Here is a 21,743-nt window from a genome sequence, read left to right on the forward strand (position 1 = left end):
AACACTCCATATTACCTACTAATATTTGCAGCTATGGCGACCCATTACTGCTTGGCTACACATCTGACACGTAACCGATGTCCTCTCCAAACAACAACACTTGCATTTCAGAACATGTCTTTCACACATGTCTACAAAATCACCTTCACCTTCAAATACAGTTTCCTTGCGACTGACAGAGACGTAGGCAAAGTTTAAAGTTGCTATTTCCATTACATCACGTTAATCAGAAAAACAGTAATTTACATCTGCAGCGGAACAAAATTCCGTTCCGCCCAGCGCGGGGCTCGAACCCACGATCCTGAGATTAAGAGTCTCATGCTCTACCGACTGAGCTAGCCGGGCTTTCTTCAGTGAATACTTGCCGGGCAGCACGTCACACAGTACTCGTTTGGGTTGGGTGGTCCCATACAGAATCTCTCCATGCTGCCTAATGTTTTCCTAACGTCACACTCGTCACGTACTTCACTTTTATTTCATAATCATATCTGAGAGGTAAATGAATTGCATGACAACCTGCAGAGCTAGTGGCGTCAAAATTAACACTCATACTTGATGTGACTCAAAAGGCGAACGAGTTACTTTCCGACGTTGTTTTAGATGTGCAAGTGTCAGTGGAAACTCGCGGTGACGGCACTCTGCCGACCATTTCGCTAGTTAACACGGGTCTTGTAGTGTGTGTTTCAAGCTCAAGAGCATCTCCAAGCAGAAAATGGTCAACAGCAACATTCAGACGGTTTCGTACTGCTCAAATGCTACATTAAAACGGTATGTTTCTTTTTCAGAACTGATAAAACACGAGCGTGACAGCATTCGAACCTGTAATCTTCAGATCCGAAGTCCGACGCCTTATCCATTAGGCCACACAGCCACTGACGACCAAGGGCAACTTGTATATGACTCATCTCGAAACGCTCACACCCCTGATAATTTGTGTTTTCGTTCTACACAGGCGCTGCCCTTGCTCTTTCCCACCCATTCGTTACATTCAACCTCTTACGTGACGGACCAAATATAGACTGGGAATCAAGACCACACACTTTGTGCATACGGAATCGAAGGCAGGGCGTGCCTCGCCGCATTTGCCACGATGGCCATTTGCTACTTCTGCAGAAGCGGCGGCGGCGGCGGCGGTGGCGACGACGACGACGACGACGACGACGACCGCGAGAGGCTCTGACATATGTGAGAAATACATCTATAAAATGTAATTCAGACTGCCTCGTCCCACCTTATGCTGTACCGCTTTGCCAAAGGCTTTATCTGCGCCATTCGCCTTAATCACATCTGAGAGTAATTCTTAATAAAAGGCATGTCGCTAATTGTTCGTCATCACAGATACTGTTTGCTATACGGTCACGACGCGCAACTGATTTCCAAAATTCGACTTCTTCTTTTGAGGATGGAACTCACGACCCCTGGTTTACTAGTCCAGTGCTCTACCACTGAGCTAAAGGTGCGCGACCTAGCGGTACTTTTGCGTACTTCGTCCTTACGGCCGTCTGGATCATCAGACTTCAGCTGACAACACTTCATATTACCGACTAATATTTGCAGCTATGGCGACCCATTACTGCTTGGCTACACATCTGACACGTAACCGATGTCCTCTCCAAACAACAACACTTGCATTTCAGAACATGTCTTTCACACATGTCTACAAAATCACCTTCACCTTCAAATACAGTTTCCTTGCGACTAACAGAGACGTAGGCAAAGTTTAAAGTTGCTATTTTCATTACATCACGTTAATCAGAAAAACAGTAATTTACATCTGCAGCGGAACAAAATTCCGTTCCGCCCAGCGTGGGGCTCGAACCCACGACCCTGAGATTAAGAGTCTCATGCCCTACCAACTGAGCTAGCCGGGCTGCTTCAGTGAATACTTGCCGGGCCGCACGTCACACAGTACTCGTTTGGGTTGGGTGGTCCCATACAGAATCTCTCCATGCTGCCTAATGTTTTCCTAACGTCACACTCGTCACGTACTTCACTTTTATTTCATAATCCTTTCTGAGAGGTAAAGGAATTGCATGACAACCTGCAGAGCTAGTGGCGTCAAAATTAACACTCATACTTGATGTGACTCAAAAGGCGAACGAGTTACTTTCCGACGTTGTTTTAGATGTGCAAGTGTCAGTGAAAACTCGCGGTGACGGCACTCTGCCGACCATTTCGCTAGTTAACACCGGTCTTGTAGTGTGTATTTCAAGCTCAAGAGCATTTTCAAGCAGAAAATGGTCAACAGCAACATTCAGACGGTTTCGTACTGCTCAAATGCTACATTAAAACGGTATGTTTCTTTTTCAGAACTGATAAAACACGAGCGTGACAGCATTCGAACCTGTAATCTTCAGATCCGAAGTCCGACGCCTTATCCATTAGGCCACACAGCCACTGACGACCAAGTGCAACTTGTATATGACTCATCTCGAAACGCTCACACCCCTGATAATTTGTGTTTTCGTTCTACACAGCCGCTGCCCTTGCTCTCTCCCACCCATTCGTTACATTCAACCTCTTACGTGACCGACCAAATATAGACTGGGAAACAAGACCACACACTTTGTGCATACGGAATCAAAGGCAGGGCGTGCCTCGCCGCATATGCCACGATGGCCATTTGCTACTTCTGCAGAAGCGGCGGCGGCGACGACGACGACGACGACGACGACGACGACCGCGAGAGGCTCTGACATATGTGAGAAATACATCTATAAAATGTAATTCAGACTGCCTCGTCCCACCTTATGATGTACCGTTTTGGCAAAGGCTTCATCTGCGCCATTCGCCTTAATCACATCTGAGAGTAATTCTTAATAAAAGGCATGTCGCTAATTGTTCGTCATCACAGATACTGTTTGCTATACGGCCACGACGCGCAACTGATTTCCAAAATTCGACTTCTTCCTTTGATAATGGAACTCACGACCCATGATTTACTAGTCCAGTGGTCTACCACTTTTTTTTTTTTTTTTTTTCTTTTTTTTTTTGTTTTTTTTACCTACGCGCTGCCTACTGCGCTACTTTTTTTTTTTTTTTTAATTGTTTTTTTTACCCACACGTGCAGAGCACATTAGATTAGCAGTCCAACGCCTTATCCACTTTTTTCTTTTTTCTTTTCTTTTTTTTGGATTACTGGTTTATTAAACCAGTGCTCTACCACTGAGCTTTCTTTTTTTTTTTTTTTTTTTTTTTTTTTTTTTTTTTTTTTTTTTTTACCGGGAATCGAACCCGGGCCTCCTGGGTGAAAGCCAGGTATCCTAGCCACTTTTTTTTTTAATAACGCCTTAACCACTTTTTTTTTTTTTTTTTTTTTTTTTTTTTTTTTTTTTTTTTTTAAGCAGCATGAGGCAGGCGGAGGCAAAGCGGGCAGGGGTCAAAATCTCGAGGCCTGGCCGCGATGTCTCCACCCAGTCCTGTTGCTGAGGCGTGTCTTTAACATAGTTTTCAATAAGAAATTTTACATCTTGTGTATACGTAGATATATGCTGTTTTGCCTTCGAAATCGTGAACCAAAAGATGCTTCATTTGAAACAAAAAATTTATGTCATGCCGAGGCAATAGAGATTGAAGGTTATAGCTTTAGTGCTTTTTTTTTTTTTTTTTTTTTTTTTTTTTTTTTTTTTTTTTTTTTTTTTTTCCTCATCCACTGCTTCTCAGCAACCTAGCATACTTCTTTGTAATATATAATAAAGTTGTAGGAAGTAGTGGACCCTGAACCTGTATATTATTTTTTTTTTTAATTTCTGTTTAGTTTTTTTATTGTTATTATTATTATTTTTGTTTGTTTGTTATTTTTTTTATTGTAAAAGAAAAATCTTCATGGAATGTGAAGAAGGAATTTTATGTTAAGGCACTAATTCCATGGTCTCCTTTCCTTCTTGAGATTAATAATAATAATAAAAAAGAATGTTCCCTTCCATGGAAACAAATGAGACTTCCTTCTCAGTCATAAAATGAATGTATAAGAAAACAATTTATCTTTAACCCTGCGATACTGGCTGTCGGCTTCGGCTTCTTCTGTGCAATAAACAAAATAGCCTTCTTTGCCAGCAGAGGATAAGTGATTGTAATATGAAACTGTAAAATTGTACTTCTCCCCAATTGTTTTTGTTTAAGCGTCGTTTCGCTTAAATAAACGATTTTTGTTTATCTCGTTGGCTTGTCAACCAATGCCCAGTCGCTCGAATACAATTTTAAGCATATTGCCGTAGTTTTTCTTGTGGTCTTTATATTTCAGGGCGTTATAAAAAGCACACTTCAAGTACATGTAAAAATCAGTGGAATTGTCATTTCCCAGGTGATTAATTACGTAATTCACATAGTGTCCCATTAACCAATGGACCGAGTTGTTTTTTGCTGCTGGAAAATAGCAAGTCTGAGGCCTGAGGAATGTAACAGGGGGAAAATTTTCCACCGAAGATCTCGTAAGAAAAGCCAGTTGTTCCCTAATCCAATTACAGAGTTGTAGATTGCCACCGCACGTGAATCTGTGCACTAACGTGTCGATCAATTTACATTTGAGACATAGGTTCGTGTCGCTAACGCCGATTGCATGTAACCTTTCATTGGTGCTTACGGTCTCATTCACTGTTTTATACCACGCTGACTTGACGTCCGATGGTAGACCACGCATATTAATATTTTTCCATATGGCGTCCCAATCAGTGTGTGGGTATTTACTTTCCAATTTGTTTCTCCCCTCCATTTTCTTTCGATGGCACAGAATATCGCGGGCCGTGATCCGTCGTGAGTTGATGATGACACCGCCGAGATAGCTGAATTCCACAAAATATACACGAACGTACTGGAGCCGGTTATTTATTTTTTGCACATTCACCGGCGCCTGTAAACTGGCAGGCCTGACAACTTCAAATAATTTAGTTGTAATGCTATCAGCGTGGTCGCTAAGGATAGTGGCGGTCCTTTTTATAAAAAGCGCAGACGCCTTATTTCTGATGTCAACTAACCCCAAACCTCCATTCCTGGGATCTAAGGTCGCAGTTTTTGCGTCGACTCTGAATATATCCCCTCTCCAAAGATAGCTGGCAATGGTAGACATTATCTTTTTTCCAATCATTTTCGGTAGTGGGAAGATCTGTGCTATAAAGTAACTCCTGGAGAGAATGCAGTGGTTAATGAAAATCACCCTCTGAACTTGGTTCATGTTACGGTGGAGGTTTTCTCTTGTTGTTCCAAGAAGTTGTCCCGACGTATTTCTCCAATTGATAGCTGCCATTTTTAACGGACAAGGTGTCAGTGTTATTCCTAGTGCTTTGCATTGGGTGACCATTGTGGCCCAGGCTAAGGTGGTATGTTGAAAACCCCGCAGGTTTAGGAGTTTGCTTTTGTTTGCGTTGACACCTGCTCCGGAGACTCTACAGTACTTTTTAATTAGCGTTTCCAATTTCAAAATGTCGTCGGGATTTCGCAGGACGACTCCGACATCATCGGCATAGGCGTTTATGACTGTTCGGTGACCAGATAATGTGATGCCAGTTAGAGTGGCATGAACACTGCGGAGGAAAGGTTCTAATGAAAGCACGAATAGGAACATGGAGAGGGGGCTTCCTTGAGGAACGCCGCGCCGGATCTGAATCTGCTTTGTCCTCTGGCAGTTAACTGATATACAAGCGCTGATGCCTGTTGCAACATTTCTGATCACACTTACGACTCGCTCATTAAAACCTATTTTGTTCAGTGTGGCACTAAGGAATCTATGATCCACACGATCAAATGCTTTCTGGAAGTCAATAAACATGATAGCACATTTTATGGTGGTCACAGCAGTGATTGCAATTATATCTCTATATTCAGCTATGCTTTTGAAAATGCTCTTGGTAGGCACACAGGACTGGTATGGACTTACTATCTTTTTGGCCAACTGTGAGAGTCTGTTGTTTAAAATTCTGCCGATGATTTTATAATCGGAGTTTAACAGGGAGATAGGACGAAAGTTGTTGAGGTTTCTTTTTGCAGCATTTTTTGGGATTAGTACTATTGTGCTCTCTTTAAAAACAGCAGGTAAATGCTTTCCCTGAAGCACCTCGTTCGTCATTCGGGTAAACATGTCACCAATCAGTGGCCAGTATCGTTTATAAAATTCAACAGGCAAACCATCCGGTCCCGGCGATTTCCTCAGAGGAGATTTGCAGATGATTCTGTGGATATCTTCGTTAGTACACTCAACGAGAAGGTCTTCGTTTTCCTCGTCCGAGACCTGTGGAGCTATGGAACGAAGGAACTCATCGAAGGACTCTTCACATACCGGGTTGGCAGTGTATAGGTCTTCGTAATATTTGTGCACTGCATTGACTATGTCTCTCTGAGTCGTGAGTGTCTCGCCAGTTTCAGACTGAAGTCCATCAATGAAGGTGCGTCTCCTGTTTCTTTCGTGCTTCAGTAGATGGTACAAGGAAGCATGTTCATCCTCCACGACTGTCTTAGCCTTGGATTTTAATTTCAGACCCTCCATCTGCTGTCTTTTAAGACTGAGCAATTTGGCCTTAATTTGCTTGATATCTGCCAGACGGACGTTGGAAGTGTTTGCCTGCTCATATAAATTTCGCAGCATGGTATAATAAAATTCTATGGAATTTTTCAAGTCTTTCGATCGTTGTACACTATACTGGATGAGAACTTTTCTCAGTTTAGGCTTTGCCCTGTTGCACCACCAGTCTAGTACTGAGACGTGTCTATCTGCAGAGCGGAGGCACAATGCCCACGCTTCTGTCAAACTTTCTTCTAATCCGTCGTCCTGCATCAGTGACGTATTAAGGTGCCATGAACTTCTAAAACGGCGAGTGGGTTGCGCAGTAAGGTTGATGGAAGCTAGCACGGAGCTATGATCAGAAAAGTAAACTGGAATCGTCTCTGCTTTAATGAAGGAGCTAACTAGACTTTGCGATATGTAGAGTCTGTCGATCCTGCTACGTGAGTGAGGACCTAGGAATGTAAATGCCACAAATGTGGGATACATTATTTCCCAAGCATCTTTAAGCTGTAAAACAGTGACGAAACGCTTCAGTTCATTGCAGTTATTAAAATTCGGAAACTGGTCTTTCTTATTTATCACACAATTAAAATCACCGCCTATTATAAGATCTTTTGGGTTTTTCCGTAATAAATAAATGATTTCTTCTTTATAGAACTGTGCTCTTTCCATTCTATTGGATGTGCCAGAAGGGGCATACAGATTGATAAGGGTAGAACCAAAGACTTTTATACCTATCGCTCTGCCGGAGTCCAACCTCTCGATATCCGAGACAGGAATCCCCTCCCTGACTAAAATTGCTGTACCGACGTTGGTGTCAAGTGAGACATTTAAAATCGCCAAATATCCAGGCACTGTAAGATTAGTCAGCACTACTTCCTGTAGGAAAGCAATGTCCGTCCCTGACTCATATAAATAATCCTTGAGCGCTGTAACTTTAGTCACGGATGTAATCCTGTTAATATTGATAGTCGTAATTGTATATGCCTGGGACATTTAGTTTGCATAAAAAGTAAATAAGTGATTAAAAAGATAACAAAATATTAATAAAAAAAAAAGAGATGTGCAGCTTCTAGAAGGGAGAAACGACTCTGCTTAAACAAACATCTAAAAGAATAGTCAGTATTTGAAGCTCGGTAAACACTTCATCTGGTTCCTCTGAAATATGACTAAGACAGTAGTACAATTAGAAATGAAACTGGTTCAACAAAATCCTTTTTTTTTTTTCATCTTACAGCCTCATTTTGGTGCAGGATTCCGAACATCTCGGGTTTTAGTTTTACCGAGGGGCTTTGCATCACTAATGTCACTTGAAGGTACCTCCTTAGGTCTTTCCGTGATGATTTCATACAAGACGTTCTTGGCCGTCGCTTCCTCTTGTGCTGGTTGTTGTTTGCTTTGGTTACGGGAAGCTTTGAGAGTAGGTTGCGGTTTGAGTCGGCGTCTTCGGACATCTTGGTTCAACGCGCCGTCATTCGGATTGTCTATCTTTACCACCGTTGTGACCGAAGCTGCCTCAACAGCGTCCTTTTTACGAGTGCCATTTCCTTGTTCTTCCGTCACGAGCGCCAGAGCACTGACTGAGTCGGCGGTTTGTGGGTCTGTAAGTTCTTGAGTTGGGTTCCGCTCCGTCACCTCTTGTGCTTCGGAGTGCGCCTCTTCCGTCTCCGCGACAATCATTACTGCGTCCCCTCCGTGGACCGTTTGTACCTGTTCAGCCGCCGACAGCGGCCGGGTTGCCTCAGCGGCTGTCGTCACGTCAATACATGTACTGTTTGTTTCCTCGAGCACATCCGCATTGCACTGCTTCTGCTTGCGGGTGGAAGGCGAATTACGGGCGGACTCGCCGTCCGAGCCGTCATCGGTCGTTTCCAACGGTCGCTTCTTATTCTGGAGATCGCAATCGGGAACAGAAGGGTGTGATGTAATGACGCTCAGGGGAGGGAACTCCGTAGTAGTTATGGCGGGCACTGCAGAAGTACATGCACCACTGTCGTTAACCGAAAGAAGGGAAGTGCTATTTGGTAAGACATCGCTGAGGGTCAGTTTCTGACGCTGTGTTAGATTGTTCCGAAGAACAAAAACACGGCGCGGACAATCTTGTCGGAAATGACCTGTCTCATTGCAAATATTGCACGTGCGCTCCTGACCAGAATACACAACATGTGCTTTATGGCCTGCAACGGATATATGGGACGGAATGTTGGCTTTCACCTCCATTTCAACAGATCTAATGCCATTAAAACACTGTATCTTGTATAGCTTCGACCATCTTTCGTTATGGATAGATTTAACTTCGCCATATTTAGATAGAGCGTCCTTGATCAACTGATTATCAATTTCAATTGGAACATTCAAAATCCTGACATTGGTGTACATGATATCAGCTTTTCGTACAGAGACATTACTTTTTGAACCGTCTCGATGAACAAATTCGACGGAATTACCCCATTTTGCAAGCAACTTATCGACTGTCACTGAGTTCAGAAATTTAACAAAAACACAGTATTTTTCAGCATCTAATTGCGTGGTATGAACAGAGTCAGAATTTATACCGATTACCTCAGTCAGCCAATCGTGGATTTCCAGCGCAGTGGGTTGGACCGGCCGTGTTTCTTTCTCGAACGAGAAGACTAAAGTATTCTTCCTGACGGTGTCAGACATGGTCGTCGGTTCCGACGAAATTCCAGCAACAACCGAAATTGCGGCGAAGCACGAGACGTGGAACGGACGAAAGCACTATAAAAACACTTATCAGAGACACCACTCAAAAAATAACAGCGAAAATGTACAGCTAACTTCACGTAAACACCAAACACCGGCGATAGCGCTAACGTGCGCGGAGTAAACAACAAGCACGTCCGACCGCGGCGACGGCTAAAGCCAGAATGTGAGCTAAAGGGGCGCGTCCTAGCGGTACTTTTGCGTACTTTGTCCTTACGGTCGTCTGGATCATCAGACTTCAGCTGACAACACTTCATATTACCGACTAATATTTGCAGCTACGGCGACCCATTACTGCTTGGCTACACATCCGACACGTAACCGATGTCCTCTCCAAACAACAACACTTGCATTTCAGAACATGTCTTTCACACATGTCTACAAAATCACCTTCACCTTCAAATACAGTTTCCTTGCGACTAACAGAGACGTAGGCAAAGTTTAAAGTTGCTATTTCCATTACATCACGTTAATCAGAAAAACAGTAATTTACATCTGCAGCGGAACAAAATTCCGTTCCGCCCAGCGTGGGGCTCGAACCCACGACCCTGAGATTAAGAGTCTCATGCCCTACCGACTGAGCTAGCCGGGCTGCTTCAGTGAATACTTGCCGAGCAGCACGTCACACAGTACTCGATTGGGTTGGGTGGTCCCATACAGAATCTCTCCATGTTGCCTAATGTTTTCCTAACGTCACACTCGTCACGTACTTCACTTTTATTTCATAATCATTTCTGAGAGGTAAAGGAATTGCATGACAACCTGCAGAGCTAGTGGCGTCAAAATTAACACTCATACTTGATGTGACTCAAAAGGCGAACGAGTTACTTTCCGACGTTGTTTTAGATGTGCAAGTGCCAGTGGAAACTCGCGGTGACGGCACTCTGCCGACCATTTCGCTAGTTAACACCGGTCTTGTAGTGTGTGTTTCAAGCTCAAGAGCATTTTCAAGCAGAAAATGGTCAACAGCAACATTCAGACGGTTTCGTACTGCTCAAATGCTACATTAAAACGGTATGTTTCTTTTTCAGAACTGATAAAACACGAACGTGACAGCATTCGAACCTGTAATCTTCAGATCCGAAGTCCGACGCCTTATCCATTAGGCCACACAGTCACTGACGACCAAGTGCAACTTGTATATGACTCATCTCGAAACGCTCACACCCCTGATAATTTGTGTTTTCGTTCTACACAGCCGCTGCCCTTGCTCTCTCCCACCCATTCGTTACATTCAACCTCTTACGTGACCGACCAAATATAGACTGGGAAACAAGACCACACACTTTGTGCATACGGAATCAAAGGCAGGGCGTGCCTCGCCGCATATGCCACGATGGCCATTTGCTACTTCTGCAGAAGCGGCGGCGGCGACGACGACGACGACGACGACGACGACGACGACGACCGCGAGAGGCTCTGACATATGTGAGAAATACATCTATAAAATGTAATTCAGACTGCCTCGTCCCACCTTATGATGTACCGTTTTGGCAAAGGCTTCATCTGCGCCATTCGCCTTAATCACATCTGAGAGTAATTCTTAATAAAAGGCATGTCGCTAATTGTTCGTCATCACAGATACTGTTTGCTATACGGCCACGACGCGCAACTGATTTCCAAAATTCGACTTCTTCCTTTGATAATGGAACTCACGACCCATGATTTACTAGTCCAGTGGTCTACCACTGAGCTAAAGGGGCGCGTCCTAGCGGTACTTTTGCGTACTTTGTCCTTACGGTCGTCTGGATCATCAGACTTCAGCTGACAACACTTCATATTACCGACTAATATTTGCAGCTACGGCGACCCATTACTGCTTGGCTACACATCCGACACGTAACCGATGTCCTCTCCAAACAACAACACTTGCATTTCAGAACATGTCTTTCACACATGTCTACAAAATCACCTTCACCTTCAAATACAGTTTCCTTGCGACTAACAGAGACGTAGGCAAAGTTTAAAGTTGCTATTTCCATTACATCACGTTAATCAGAAAAACAGTAATTTACATCTGCAGCGGAACAAAATTCCGTTCCGCCCAGCGTGGGGCTCGAACCCTCGACCCTGAGATTAAGAGTCTCATGCCCTACCGACTGAGCTAGCCGGGCTGCTTCAGTGAATACTTGCCGGGCAGCACGTCACACAGTACTCGTTTGGGTTGGGTGGTCCCATACAGAATCTCTCCATGCTGCCTAATGTTTTCCTAACGTCACACTCGTCACGTACTTCACTTTTATTTCATAATCATTTCTGAGAGGTAAAGGAATTGCATGACAACCTGCAGAGCTAGTGGCGTCAAAATTAACACTCATACTTGATGTGACTCAAAAGGCGAACGAGTTACTTTCCGACGTTGTTTTAGATGTGCAAGTGTCAGTGGAAACTCGCGGTGACGGCACTCTGCCGACCATTTCGCTAGTTAACACCGGTCTTGTAGTGTGTATTTCAAGCTCAAGAGCATTTTCAAGCAGAAAATGGTCAACAGCAACATTCAGACGGTTTCGTACTGCTCAAATGCTACATTAAAACGGTATGTCTCTTTTTCAGAACTGATAAAACACGAGCGTCACAGCATTCGAACCTGTAATCTTCAGATCCGAAGTCCGACGCCTTATCCATTAGGCCACACAGCCACTGACGACCAAGTGCAACTTGTATATGACTCATCTCGAAACGCTCACACCCCTGATAATTTGTGTTTTCGTTCTACACAGCCGCTGCCCTTGCTCTCTCCCACCCATTCGTTACATTCAACCTCTTACGTGACCGACCAAATATAGACTGGGAAACAAGACCACACACTTTGTGCATACGGAATCGAAGGCAGGGCGTGCCTCGCCGCATATGCCACGATGGCCATTTGCTACTTCTGCAGAAGCGGCGGCGGCGGCGGCGACGACGACGACGACGACGACGACGACGACGACCGCGAGAGGCTCTGACATATGTGAGAAATACATCTATAAAATGTAATTCAGACTGCCTCGTCCCACCTTATGATGTACCGTTTTGGCAAAGGCTTCATCTGCGCCATTCGCCTTAATCACATCTGAGAGTAATTCTTAATAAAAGGCATGTCGCTAATTGTTCGTCATCACAGATACTGTTTGCTATACGGCCACGACGCGCAACTGATTTCCAAAATTCGACTTCTTCCTTTGATAATGGAACTCACGACCCATGATTTACTAGTCCAGTGGTCTACCACTGAGCTAAAGGGGCGCGTCCTAGCGGTACTTTTGCGTACTTTGTCCTTACGGTCGTCTGGATCATCAGACTTCAGCTGACAACACTTCATATTACCGACTAATATTTGCAGCTATGGCGACCCATTACTGCTTGGCTACACATCCGACACGTAACCGATGTCCTCTCCAAACAACAACACTTGCATTTCAGAACATGTCTTTCACACATGTCTACAAAATCACCTTCACCTTCAAATACAGTTTCCTTGCGACTGACAGAGACGTATGCAAAGTTTAAAGTAGCTATTTCCATTACATCACGTTAATCAGAAAAAACAGTAATTTACATCTGCAGCGGAACGAAATTCCGTTCCGCCCAGCGTGGGTCTCGAACCCACGACCCTGGGATTAAGAGTCTCATGCTCTACCGACTGAGCTAGCCGGGCTGCTTCAGTGAATACTTGCCGGGCAGCACGTCACACAGTACTCGTTTGGGTTGGGTGGTCCCATACAGAATCTCTCCATGTTGCCTAATGTTTTCCTAACGTCACACTCGTCACGTACTTCACTTTTATTTCATAATCATTTCTGAGAGGTAAAGGAATTGCATGACAACCTGCAGAGCTAGTGGCGTCAAAATTAACACTCATACTTGATGTGACTCAAAAGGCGAACGAGTTACTTTCCGACGTTGTTTTAGATGTGCAAGTGCCAGTGGAAACTCGCGGTGACGGCACTCTGCCGACCATTTCGCTAGTTAACACCGGTCTTGTAGTGTGTGTTTCAAGCTCAAGAGCATCTCCAAGCAGAAAATGGTCAACAGCAACATTCAGACGGTTTCGTACTGCTCAAATGCTACATTAAAACGGTATGTTTCTTTTTCAGAACTGATAAAACACGAACGTGACAGCATTCGAACCTGTAATCTTCAGATCCGAAGTCCAACGCCTTATCCATTAGGCCACACAGTCACTGACGACCAAGTGCAACTTGTATATGACTCATCTCGAAACGCTCACACCCCTGATAATTTGTGTTTTCGTTCTACACAGCCGCTGCCCTTGCTCTTTCCCACCCATTCGTTACATTCAACCTCTTATGTGACCGACCAAATATAGACTGGGAAACAAGACCACACACTTTGTGCATACGGAATCGAAGGCAGGGCGTGCCTCGCCGCATTTGCCACGATGGCCATTTGCTACTTCTGCAGAAGCGGCGGCGGCGACGACGACGACGACGACGACGACGACGACGACGACCGCGAGAGGCTCTGACATATGTGAGAAATACATCTATAAAATGTAATTCAGACTGCCTCGTCCCACCTTATGCTGTACCGCTTTGGCAAAGGCTTCATCTGCGCCATTCGCCTTAATCACATCTGAGAGTAATTCTTAATAAAAGGCATGTCGCTAATAGTTCGTCATCACAGATACTGTTTGCTATACGGCCACGACGCGCAACTGATTTCCAAAATTCGACTTCTTCCTTTGAGGATGGAACTCACGACCCTTGGTTTACTAGTCCAGTGCTCTACCACTGAGCTAAAGGGGCGCGTCCTAGCGGTACTTTTGCGTACTTCGTCCTTACGGTCGTCTGGATCATCAGACTTCAGCTGACAACACTTCATATTACCGACTAATATTTGCAGCTATGGCGACCCATTACTGCTTGGCTACACATCTGACACGTAACCTATGTCCTCCCCAAACAACAACACTTGCATTTCAGAACATGTCTTTCACACATGTCTACAAAGTCACCTTCACCTTCAAATACAGTATCCTTGCGACTGACAGAGACGTAGGCAAAGTTTAAAGTTGCTATTTCCATTACATCACGTTAATCAGAAAAACAGTAATTTACATCTGCAGCGGAACAAATTTCCGTTCCGCCCTGCGTGGGGCTCGAACCCACGACCGTGAGATTAAGAGTCTCATGCTCTACCGACTGAGCTAGCCTGGCTGCTTGGGTGAATACTTGCCGGGCAGCACGTCACACAGTACTCGTTTGGGTTGGGTGGTCCCATACAGAATCTCTCCATGCTGCCTAATGTTTTCCTAACGTCACACTCGTCACGTACTTCACTTTTATTTCATAATCATTTCTGAGAGGTAAAGGAATTGCATGACAACCTGCAGAGCTAGTGGCGTCAAAATTAACACTCATACTTGATGTGACTCAAAAGGCGAACGAGTTACTTTCCGACGTTGTTTTAGATGTGCAAGTGTCAGTGGAAACTCGCGGTGACGGCACTCTGCCGACCATTTCGCTAGTTAACACCGGTCTTGTAGTGTGTATTTCAAGCTCAAGAGCATTTTCAAGCAGAAAATGGTCAACAGCAACATTCAGACGGTTTCGTACTGCTCAAATGCTACATTAAAACGGTATGTTTCTTTTTCAGAAATGATAAAACACGAGCGTCACAGCATTCGAACCTGTAATCTTCAGATCCGAAGTCCGACGCCTTATCCATTAGGCCACACAGCCACTGACGACCAAGTGCAACTTGTATATGACTCATCTCGAAACGCTCACACCCCTGATAATTTGTGTTTTCGTTCTACACAGCCGCTGCCCTTGCTCTCTCCCACCCATTCGTTACATTCAACCTCTTACGTGACCGACCAAATATAGACTGGGAAACAAGACCACACACTTTGTGCATACGGAATCGAAGGCAGGGCGTGCCTCGCCGCATTTGCCACGATGGCCATTTGCTACTTCTGCAGAAGCGGCGGCGGCGACGACGACGACGACGACGACCGCGAGTGGCTCTGACATATGTGAGAAATACATCTATAAAATGTAATTCAGACTGCCTCGTCCCACCTTATGCTGTACCGCTTTGGCAAAGGCTTTATCTGCGCCATTTGCCTTAATCACATCTGAGAGTAATTCTTAATAAAAGGCATGTCGCTAATTGTTCGTCATCACAGATACTGTTTGCTATACGGCCACGACGCGCAACTGATTTCCAAAATTCGACTTCTTCCTTTGAGGATGGAACTCACGACCCTTGGTTTACTAGTCCAGTGCTCTACCACTGAGCTAAAGGGGCGCGTCCTAGCGGTACTTTTGCGTACTTCGTCCTTACGGTCGTCTGGATCATCAGACTTCAGCTGACAACACTTCATATTACCGACTAATATTTGCAGCTATGGCGACCCATTACTGCTTGGCTACACATCTGACACGTAACCTATGTCCTCCCCAAACAACAACACTTGCATTTCAGAACATGTCTTTCACACATGTCTACAAAGTCACCTTCACCTTCAAATACAGTATCCTTGCGACTGACAGAGACGTAGGCAAAGTTTAAAGTTGCTATTTCCATTACATCACGTTAATCAGAAAATCAGTAATTTACATCTGCAGCGGAACAAATTTCCGTTCCGCCCTGCGTGGGGTCGAACCCACGACCCTGAGATTAAGAGTCTCATGCTCTACCGACTGAGCTAGCCGGGCTGCTTGGGTGAATACTTGCCGGGCAGCACGTCACACAGTACTCGTTTGGGTTGGGTGGTCCCATACAGAATCTCTCCATGCTGCCTAATGTTTTCCTAACGTCACACTCGTCACGTACTTCACTTTTATTTCATAATCATTTCTGAGAGGTAAAGGAATTGCATGACAACCTGCAGAGCTAGTGGCGTCAAAATTAACACTCATACTTGATGTGACTCAAAAGGCGAACGAGGTACTTTCCGACGTTGTATTAGATGTGCAAGTGCCAGTGGAAACTCGCGGTGACAGCACTCTGCCGACCATTTAGCTAGTTAACACCGGTCTTGTAGTGTGTGTTTCAAGCTCAAGAGCATTTTCAAGCAGAAAATGGTCAACAGCAACATTCAGACGGTTTCGTACTGCTCAAATGCTACATTAAAACGGTATGTTTCTTTTTCAGAACTGATAAAACACGAGCGTGACAGCATTCGAACCTGTAATCTTCAGATCCGAAGTCCGACGCCTTATCCATTAGGCCACACAGTCACTGACGACCAAGTGCAACTTGTATATGACTCATCTCGAAACGCTCACACCCCTGATAATTTGTGTTTTCGTTCTACACAGCCGCTGCCCTTGCTCTTTCCCACCCATTCGTTACATTCAACCTCTTACGTGACCGACCAAATATAGACTGGGAAACAAGACCACACACTTTGTGCATACGGAATCGAAGGCAGGGCGTGCCTCGCCGCATTTGCCACGATGGCCATTTGCTACTTCTGCAGAAGCGGCGGCGGCGACGACGACGACGACGACGACGACCGCGAGAGGCTCTGACATATGTGAGAAGTACCTCTATAAAATGTAATTCAGACTGCCTCGTCCCACCTTATGCTGTACCGCTTTGGCAAAGGCTTTATCTGGCGTGGGACCTGTCGTCTCGCAGTGCGTTTTGGCGTTAGCGTTGGCGTTGGCCAGCCCGCGCCAGCGCGCCCTAAGGCACAGAGGCTCGCACTGGGGCGTATCGCTTCCAGTCGGACGTGCCCACAGGGGAAGTGATGCGTCATATATAGCCTCTCCTTCTCAAGTGGCTCTTTCCGCCTTCAAGTGGTGCCAGACGTTAAGCTCGGCATTTCTCGGGCTTGCCCGGGGGTGCCTTGCGACAAAAGGAAGAGCTGCGACCAAACCCGATGCGAAAGCGAAGGGTGCGTGGCACAGGGGGAGCTGTGTCAAGGGACGAACATCTGTCCCTTTCTGTTGGCAGGGCCCAGACCAACAGGAGCTCTGCATGCCGGCGACTTCGTTTGTCGCCGTGGGATCGCGGCGCGAGTCGGCCAGGGTGCCTCTCCGCGCCCCTGGGTAACCGGGGCGTGTTCTGCCAAACCCAGGAGGTGGTGACATCGCCTGGGCCAGGTTAACTGGGTCCAGACCGCCGAACGTCTGGGGGACCGGCCCGCCACCTGAGTAGGAGTGGGTCCTTGGCCGTAAGGTGGAAACTTGGGCTAGTAGGCGGCGAAGGGCGAGAGGTGCATCCGCCTCTCCGGAGTGCGGGGTGCAGTTGCCGGGGAGCGTCGCGTGAAATCGCCGATGACGGAGCCATCGATGGGGACCAGTGCGCTGGCGACGGCGCGCTGAACCCGGCAGCTCGGGAGTGCCCTTGACCTTGGGGCGAGGTCGGTGGGCGAGCTGCAAGAAGTCCCCCCCCATGCCAGAGGAGCCGGTCCGGGGCAAGAGACGGGCTCCCATCTTTCTTTTATCACTCGTATAATCATGGCGACAACCGATACGAGTGACTCGAGTGCGCCTCAACGGGCTTCTTTTGCGCCGCCTGATCCCTCTCCTCAGGATGAGTCGGGACAGGCCGAAAATGAAACTGTGACGCAGAGATTAGCACGAATCACGTTGCTCATGGAGCAAAACATTAAAAACGGAAAGATAAGTCAAGCAGGACTCTCAACAATTAAAAATGAATTGGCTGCATGGGCCATTGCCCACGCAAAGTTGGAAGGAAGGGTGGAAGAATTAGAAAAAGAAAACAATCGATTGAGGAAACAACCAGTTAAAACCTGGGCTGCCGTGGCAGCGCAAGCTCCTACGAAGCCCAAAACGACCAGAGATACCATAGATAAGGTGACTAAGAGGCCAGATACGGCAGTCTTCTTGAGGACCCTGCCGGGCCAAGACACAAGTGTCAAAAGAATCCAGGAGCTATTTACGACTACTGTGGACCCTGTAAAAGAGAAAATAAAGATCAAAAGAATAAAACCTAGCGAGAATTCAGTAATAGTGGAAGTCGCATCCGAAGAGGATAAAGAAAAAATATTGAACAACCACAAATTAAATTCAGTAATTAAGTGTGAGCCTCCAAGGAAAAGGAACCCTCTCGTGATTCTGTACGACGTTCCAACAGTAATGACCAATGAAGTGTTATGCGACACAATCAGAAAACAAAACTTTGAGCATCTGAGTGAAGAAGAGTTCAAAGACTGTTTTAAACTCAGATTCAAGACAGGTCCACGGGGTCGAGATGTGGTACATCACGTCGCTGAGGTTACAGCGCGGATGTGGAAAAGCATTATGACAATGGGCAAAATATATGTTGGCTTTCATGCCATCAACACTAGGGACTATGTCGTGGTACCTCGTTACCACAACTGTGGCGACTTGGACCACATTCTCAGGCTGTGCACCAGGGAGTCGGCCTGCACAAAATGTGGAGAGAACGGTCACAACCGTAAAGACTGCAAGGCAGCGGCAATCTGCATACCATGCAGGAACCGAGGCAAGAAATCATGCGGAGCCACAGGTCGAAACTGCCCAACATACAGCATGCTTGAACAAAGACTGATTTCCAGGATTGATTATGGGTGAGCCCGGCATACTGAACAGGATGCCGAAACATAAGTCCCCGAGCAAAAGGAGGAGGGATGCTATGAGGGCTAACAAGTTTAAGTTGTTCTTAAGGTCGCTTACGAGCACCGAGAAAACTGAAAATAGAGCCACACAGACTGAGATCTATATGATAAATATGGCAATACAGACAGACCCCCCATAGCTGCAGCTCCCTCCTCCGAAAGCCGGGGAGCAGAGCCGACAGAACACCAGAAACGGCAAGGGCATCCTGTGGCTGTGGCAGTTTCCAGAAAGGAGCAGAAAAAAGTCATTCAACCGATACAGGAAAACTTGATAACCAGTAGCTCTAGTACAAGTTCTCCCACACAGGGTACTCCAGTAGTTAGACTACCACCTGTGGACCCTGTAAGAGTGTACCCCAACTTGGAGTACACCATGCAACTAGCAAGACTTGAGCAGCCGGCTACCCTGACCACTGCCCTGAGACATGTGGTTCGTGTAGGACACGAAGAGGGACGAAAGATAACCTTCTCGGTGATGGAGGCTGTGGACAGAATTCAACTAAAATCAGTGAATCTCCCCACTGACTTTGGAGCCCTGCGAGACTTGTTAAGAAAGGTGTTTGAAAGAAGGGGCGAGAAATTCGACCTACACGACATCTATGAACAGGCAGTTTTGGCGAACGGACGAATTGCGTTCGACTGGACTAAGACCTGGCCACATGACCGAGTACACACCTACTTTCCATAATGACCAAAATAAACATAGGACAACTAAACACTCATAATAGTCGACTTGTGATGCAGGAACTCCGAAGGGAGGTGGAGGAGAGGAGATTGGATGTGCTCTGTCTGCAGGAGCCGTACTCCCAAGCTGGGAAAGTCGCATTTGCTGCCGCCACATGGCAAGTAATAAGCAGAGGAGAAGACCCAAGGGCGGCAATTATAATTACAAACAAACTCGTGAGAGTAACCACACTCTCTCAGTTTACAACTCCCCATTGCAACGTCGTGGAGCTCCAATCTCCAGCAGGAATCATCACCATCATTAATATGTACTTCCAGTATGGAGATGACATTGAAATACACCTAGACCACCTGATGAGGGTGACCACGGCGTTGTGGGGAAGGAAAATTGTAATAACAGCTGATATTAATGCCAAGTCCCCCCTATGGTTCAGTGGCACAAGAGACGCAAATGGAGAAAAGGTGGAAGAATACATTATGGCGTCGCAACTCGTGGTGGCCAACAGGCCTGGTAATCCTCCTACCTACACGGCAGGAGGAGGGCAGGGTACAAATATTGATGTCACTCTCGTGACACCAAATGTAACAAACATCATACAAAATTGGAAAGTACTAGGAAACGCCACCACTAGCGACCATAACTTAATAACTTTCACAGTAGGGGAGAGAGAGTGCCGCTGGGCCATGGGGTGGGAAATACAATTTAACTACAGGAAAGCTGACTGGGAACGCCTGGCGAGGGAGTGCGACATTCCTCCATTACCGGAAGATGACATACAACAAGACATAAACGTAGACAACAGAGCAGATGAACTAGTAACTGCAGTAACCAGGGCGGTGAGGGCTGCTGTACCGATCAGGAGGAAGGCCATGGCGGCTTCTCCGTCACCGTGGTCGCCTGAACTGGAAGATCTACGCCAATCTGTCAGGAGGCTAAGGAGGCACTACCAGCGCAGTGTCGTCTGGCAGGAGAGACAAAGGTGGCAATTGCAGTACAGGGAGGCAAAACAGAGGTTCCAGAGTGAACTACGCGAAGTCAGAAGGCGAAGCTGGGAACACTATGTGCTCAGCCAGCTAGCACTGGATCCATGGGGACTCCCCTATAAATTAGTCAGGGAGAAAATCCGCTCTCCTATGGAGCTATCTACAGTCAGGCACGGGGACAGGATGACGGAGTCCTGGCAGGAGACTGCTGGGGTCCTCCTCCGGTCCCTGCTGCCTGATGACAATGCGGATGGGGAGACAGAGGGACAACGGCAATTGCGAGAACAAGACCGTGAAATATATAATAATGACACGGCGGTCTACCCCTTCTCAGAAGAGGAGGTGGCGACCCACATAAAGCAACTTAAAAGAGGCAAAGCTCCTGGGCCAGACGGCATTGTGGCGGAGGTGGTGCAATTCCTGGCACCCCAGCTGGTTGCCCCGCTTACCCACCTCTATAATGAGTGCCTGAGGCAACAACAGTTCCCAAGAAGGTGGAAAACTGGGAACGTCGTCATCATTAAGAAGGGACCGGACAAGGATCCTGCAGAAGTAAAGTCGTACAGGCCGATCTGCCTGTTAGATTTGTTTGGAAAAATCTTGGAAAAACTGCTGGCTGACAGATTGGCAGCACATAGAGTATTGTGCGGGATGAGCAGCAGGCAATTCGGTTTCAGGCCGGGGCGGTCGGCATCTGATGCAATCGCCCTGGCGGCCGAGGTCTGTGGCTCGACCCCGCACAAATACGTGGTGGGCATCATGGTGGACATCAGTGGCGTCTTCGACAACCTGTGGTGGCCCTCGCTCTTCTCCTGCTTGCGGGAGAAGGAGTGTCCAGGGCCGCTATATGGCTGCCTGAGGAGCTACTGTGAGGATCGGGAGGTCTGGCTATCATCCCCTAGCGAAAGGGTAGGGAAAGCTGTCACGAAAGGATGTCCCCAAGGATCGGTCCTAGGGCCGCTCTTTTGGGACATCCACATGGAGCCATTACTAGACAGCCTGCAACGAAGTGAGGATGTGCTAGAGGTGATAGCCTACGCTGATGACCTCCTCCTGATGGTCGGTGGCCGTAGCCGAGAGGACATAGAACCTAAAATAGAGAGAGCGTTAGACAGACTCCTACAGTGGTGCCACACCACGAAAATGACCATATCACCAAGCAAATCGACATACTTACTACTTAAAGGACAACTAATCAGGAACCCTACAGTCAGAATTGACGGCACACCGGTACTGCGAAGACGAGACACACGTTACCTAGGAGTCATCATTGATGAGAAATGGAACTTC

At 46.5% G+C, this 21,743-nt stretch overlaps 7 non-coding genes across 7 annotated transcripts; all 7 read right to left on the reverse strand.

The window, feature by feature from the left end:
- Positions 1–272: 272 nt before the first annotated feature.
- Trnak-cuu (transfer RNA lysine (anticodon CUU)) lies at positions 273–345 on the reverse strand. The gene has a single exon. It is a non-coding gene; the product is annotated as a tRNA-Lys (tRNA).
- A 1,453-nt stretch (positions 346–1,798) lies between these two features.
- Trnak-cuu (transfer RNA lysine (anticodon CUU)) lies at positions 1,799–1,871 on the reverse strand. The gene has a single exon. It is a non-coding gene; the product is annotated as a tRNA-Lys (tRNA).
- A 7,868-nt stretch (positions 1,872–9,739) lies between these two features.
- Positions 9,740–9,812, reverse strand: Trnak-cuu (transfer RNA lysine (anticodon CUU)). Its single transcript has one exon. It is a non-coding gene; the product is annotated as a tRNA-Lys (tRNA).
- Positions 9,813–11,261: 1,449 nt separating this feature from the next.
- On the reverse strand, positions 11,262–11,334 carry Trnak-cuu (transfer RNA lysine (anticodon CUU)). The gene has a single exon. It is a non-coding gene; the product is annotated as a tRNA-Lys (tRNA).
- A 1,453-nt stretch (positions 11,335–12,787) lies between these two features.
- Trnak-cuu (transfer RNA lysine (anticodon CUU)) lies at positions 12,788–12,860 on the reverse strand. The gene has a single exon. It is a non-coding gene; the product is annotated as a tRNA-Lys (tRNA).
- Positions 12,861–14,309: 1,449 nt separating this feature from the next.
- Trnak-cuu (transfer RNA lysine (anticodon CUU)) lies at positions 14,310–14,382 on the reverse strand. Its single transcript has one exon. It is a non-coding gene; the product is annotated as a tRNA-Lys (tRNA).
- A 1,434-nt stretch (positions 14,383–15,816) lies between these two features.
- Trnak-cuu (transfer RNA lysine (anticodon CUU)) lies at positions 15,817–15,888 on the reverse strand. Its single transcript has one exon. It is a non-coding gene; the product is annotated as a tRNA-Lys (tRNA).
- Between the last annotated feature and the right edge of the window lie 5,855 nt (positions 15,889–21,743).

The sequence above is a fragment of the Schistocerca gregaria genome, chromosome 8 (assembly GCF_023897955.1).
Source record: "Schistocerca gregaria isolate iqSchGreg1 chromosome 8, iqSchGreg1.2, whole genome shotgun sequence".
Taxonomy (NCBI): Eukaryota; Metazoa; Arthropoda; class Insecta; order Orthoptera; family Acrididae; genus Schistocerca; species Schistocerca gregaria.